The sequence below is a fragment of the Marmota marmota genome, unplaced genomic scaffold (genome assembly GCF_001458135.2).
Source record: "Marmota marmota marmota unplaced genomic scaffold, marMar, whole genome shotgun sequence".
Taxonomy (NCBI): domain Eukaryota; kingdom Metazoa; phylum Chordata; class Mammalia; order Rodentia; family Sciuridae; genus Marmota; species Marmota marmota.
Window position 1 is genome coordinate 2,190,343 of NW_026000052.1, and position 4,674 is coordinate 2,195,016.

General features: G+C 55.2%; 1 protein-coding gene across 3 annotated transcripts in view; it reads right to left on the reverse strand.

Annotated features, from left to right (window-relative positions):
- The window catches only part of Ppp1r26 (protein phosphatase 1 regulatory subunit 26), a 9,527-nt gene extending 9,272 nt beyond the window's left edge, over positions 1-255 (reverse strand). For all 3 annotated transcript variants that reach the window (XM_048813364.1, XM_048813359.1, XM_048813358.1), the window contains exon 1: positions 35-255. The gene's annotated coding sequence lies outside the window, so the exon portion shown is untranslated. The remainder of the gene's footprint in view (positions 1-34) is intronic.
- Between the last annotated feature and the right edge of the window lie 4,419 nt (positions 256-4,674).

Genomic DNA, 4,674 nt, shown 5'->3' on the forward strand with positions numbered 1-4,674 from the left:
GGCTGCCTGTCCCCGGCCCCCGCTCTAGTCAGACCTCCGCGCGGGGACCCGGCCGTCGCGCTGTCTGCCGGGTCCTGGGTCCGGGCCTGGTGTGCGCCATGCGCCGAGTGCGCGCAGAGCGGGTTGGAGGTCTGGCGCTTCGAAGTCCACCAAGGCGAGGGGTGTGGCCGTGGAAGAGCGCGGGGAGGCCACTTGACTGTCGTAGTTAGTACTGTCCTAAGCTGCCGCGTTGCTAGGCGCTGCTTCGTGTCCCGGGTGCCTGGCACCTGCCCAGCCCGGCCTTCCCTTTCCGCAGGCTTCCAGAGATGCCGTGATGCGCTGCGCAGGTCTGCACAGAGCTAGAGTTGAGCCTGGCCCTCTTGTGCTGGAAGCCTTCTGCGGGCGCCCCCCACGCTGCCGCTGCCTGCGCTGCCAGGCCCCCAGCTGTCTTCTGCTCCCTGTTGCTGAACGCTTCTGTGTCGCGCTCACTGCCACACACCTTAGCTTTCCTAGCCTCAACCCACACCCAGAGCCTGAGACTGGACAAGTGACCTCCAGGGTCATGCACTTCAGGTGACCGGCTCTGCACGGAGGTCCTGTCCTAATGTGTCTCTGCAGTTCACTGGCCATGGGACTCGAAGTCCTGGGCTAGTTTCCTTCGCCTTATCAAATGGTCTGGAGATACCTGTCCAGGCTTGGGGTCACCCCAAGTGTCTCTGGTAATGGCAGGGAAGAGCCCGGTGTCCACTCCTGGAGGGGCCAAGGCACTGGGGGTTTCTTTCCTGACCAGAAAGTAGGAGATTGGATAGGGTCAACCCCAGAGAATGAGAAGGGGAGTTGGGATCAAGTTTGGGGGTCAAGAAACCCATTAAAATATTGTAATGCCTCGGCGAATTGTTTACAAGAAAGAAGTTTTTTTTCTCATTATAAATTAATACTCTTTACTTAAACCTGGGAGAATAATTAATAGTCACCACCCCCAAGACATGGGCTATTAATATTTTGGCATGTTCTAGTACCAGGGATTGAACCCAGGGGTGCTTTGCTACTGAGCCACACCCCCAGCCCTTTTTATTTTTCATTTTGAGACTGGGTCTTAGGGCCTCTCTAATTTCCTGAGTCTGGCCTCAAACCTGTGGTACTCTTGCCTCTGCCTCCAGAGGCTGGGATCACAGCTGTGTGCCCTCTGGGCTCTATGCGGTTTTTAAGCCAGCTCATGATGAACAGCTGGATGTCCTTGGAATAGCTGGATATCTCCCTAGATAGCTTCCTAGAGGACAGCCTGCTAGGGCAGAACCATGGTGCCTTTTGCCAAAATGCCCTCCAGAAGCCCTGCTCTGACTTGCCGTCCAGCCTCGATGATGCTGTTTTCCTGGCTTTGTGCCAGTTCTGAGTGGTGTCACACCATTTCGTCTTTGGCAATCTGACAGGTAAAACAAGGCTTTTTGTCACTTTAATTTTAATTCCTCTCAACTGCTGTAGACATTGAGCCTCTTTTCATTGTATCATTTGGCCATTTGGAGAATTGCCTGTCCATGTTTAACTCTTCTATTGAACCACATCCTTTTTCTGTTGGTTCTGAGAGCCTTTGATATTAAGGGGTGCAGCTGCCTCTGCCATGGACCCGTGGACCCTGTGTCGGTGGGCCTCAGGTGGTCATCTGTCTCTGGACTCTGGATTGGGTGTTTCTGTTTGCACACACTTTTAACTTCTGCAGGTCAATCTGTCGGACTCTGTTGGATGGGTTCTGCTTTGGGCTAAGACCTAGGATGGTCTTAACTCTGCGGAGACTTCCAAAGCATCTGCTGGTTCCGTGGGCAGATTGCAAAATAAGACCAGGGCCTCCTGGGAGATTTGCACCCTGGAGCATGTGGCCTATAAGAAGCTGTTTCTCAGGGGAGAGGGCGCTTTCTTCTCTCCTTCCTGAAACTTCTGATCTTCAGGTCCTGGTTGGTGGGTTTTTTTTTGTTTTTTTTTTTTAACTTTCAGGAGACCTCACCCCTGCACCTTGTGAGGTCTTCCTCAGGGGAACCCGGAGAGGCACTGTGTGAGGTGCTGGCTTTGATGCTGGGAACTCTCATTTTCCCTCTCGCCCAGCCTCTGGGCAGGCTCGGTGGCCAGTGTGGACAGTGCACCCTTGAGGGCCCTGCACAGCCCTCTGTAGAGGGAGCAAAGTCTTGGGACTGTCCCACAGTTACTGTGCATGTGGAGGAGGGAGGCCTCCGGGGAGACCTGGGGCTCTGGTGAGATGAGCCCCAGGTCTCAGTGCGGCTCTGCGTGCCTTTACAGAGGATTAAAGAACACCGTGAAGGGAGGTGCGCTTCCCACCTCTTGAGCGAGAGATCCCAGACACCTGGGGGTGTGGCTCCAAACCCAGGGTGGGAGAACACACTGCAGGGCCCTCTGGGAGGACGCCCTGCACTGCTGAGCCTCTGCTCCCAGGAGGCCCATCCTGGAGGGAAAGGCCATCCACAGACCAGGGGAAGGGCCACCCCGGTGCACTTTAGAACAGCCAGGTAGGGGCCAGGTACGAGGCTGCCGCTGTGATCCTAGGACTCTGGAAGCTGAGGCAGAGGAGTTTGAGGCAAGTTCCAGGCCACCTCAGCAACTTAGCAAGACTGTCTCTAAATAAAAATATAAAAAGGGCTGGGGATGTGGCTCAGTGGTAGGGCACCCCGGGTTCTATCTCCAGGAGGGTGGAGGAGCAAGGTGGGGTTGCCTCTGCCTGGTGGTGCCATGTTACCAGTGAGACCCTTCTGGGTGGGCTGGGGAGGGGACATGTTTTCGTTTGTCCTTTTATGCTGTTTGAGTTTCTAAGACCATCATTTCTTAAACATAAGAAACGAGCTTATGTTTAATGAAAGTGGGTGACTACGGATACATGCAGATGCAGCCATCTATGGCTCACCTGTCCTGTGGGGGGCTCACCTGTCCTGTGGGGGGGCTCACCTGTCCTGTGGGCTCACCTGACCTGGGGCAACAGACCCATCCCAGGTTGGAGGCAGTGCCCTCATCCTCCCTGAGCCCACAGAAAGGGAGACAGCCTACTCTGCCCAGGTTGAGGGACTCCTCGGCCCACTGGACTCCATCTCTGGAAATTCTGTTTCTGCAAAACAATCTTTAAAACCTTTTACCTCAGCAGTGACTTTGGTTTTATTTCTTGAGTGTTAGGTTCTTAGAATTTTTCTGGCAAGAATCTTACCTGATGTGTGATTTACAATGGCAGAGGCCGCGTGGCTTTCAGATGAGCTATTTATAAGTAGCATGTTAAGCTATTGCGGAAAATCAGTTTCCGGAGACAGAATGGTCCAGGCGGGCCCTGCATGCACCACACAGGGAAAACGAGGACACTCTGGGTTCATTCAAGAAAGAGAAGGGCGCCTGCCAAGTCGAGATTTGAGAGAAGGATTATTTTCTCACTGGTTTTTACAGAAAATGAGTTGTGCAAAGGCTCTTCTTATGAGACAGTCTTGTGAAACTTGCTCTCTTCACCGAGGGCCTGTGGAGCCCACATGAGGTCCTCAGAGCTCACCTAGGGGCTGGGACAGGCCAGAAAGGTCCCTTTCCCAAAGGCAGAGGGTGTGGTGCATCACTCACATGAGGGACAGGAGCATGCACATGTGCCCCCCCCCCCGCACAGGTGGACCCCGCACAGGTGGGCCCCCACAGGTGCCCCCCCTGCAAAGGTAGGCCCACACAGGTGGGCCTCCCACACACACAGGTGGGCCCTGAACAGGTGGGCAGGGGAGGTTGTGAGGGACTTGGCTGTAAGCATCCCGGCCGCAGATCTGGCAGAGAGTGCAGCTGGGATGTCCTGCAGATGCCACAGAAGCCTCCCCTGGCCGCAGGATGTGGGCCTGGGGCAGTCCCTCAGAGGGAGTGTCAGTCAGCTTTTCTTTACTGCCACCAAACACCTGATAAGAAGACCTAGAGGAGGAAGAGCTCCTTTTCGGCTTGTGGTGTCCGAGGTCCCAGTCCACAGATGGCCAGCTCCTTTGCTCTGGGCTGCACATCGTGGCAGAAGGGACCAGCAGAGAGAGGGGAAGGGGCCACAGGGCAGATGCCCCCTTCCCGGGCACAGCTCCAGTGCCCACCTCCTTCAGCCACACCCCACCGGCCCACACTCAGTTGGTCCATTCACACTAGGAAGGGCTGAGGCGGTGACAGTCCCTCAGTTCACCTCTGAACATCCCTGCAGCTTTGGGACACCTCCAAACTGTGACCGTGCCCCCCACGAGGAAGGCCCAGAAGTGCCCTGCTGGGGAAGCTCCCGCAGCACTGCAGCTGTGGGCCAGGGACGGGTGTTCCTGCCCCCAGCACCTCCACCCTGAGGCCCGGGCCGCTAGCTGCCTGTGTGCACCACGAGCCTTCCAGGCTCCCATGCTCTTCCTTTAGAACCAGCCTCTGGAATCTTCTGTGAAAGCTCCCTATTTTAGGCAGAGTTTGTTAATTTGTTAAATCTCTCAGACATTTTATTTGAAATAAGTTCATTGGAAGAAGCTGTAGAAAATGTGTCAGGAATTCTAAGATCATGGAACTTAGATCTGAAAACCCGGAATAGAGTTTCAACTGTGGCACTAACGTGACGGCAGATGTGATGGAGGAAGCCGGCCCGCACGACCTGCCACGTGGAAGTTGCCACGTCGTTGTGGCGGGTGAATGTGGTGCAGAGTGAAGATGAGAAAGCTCAGCACG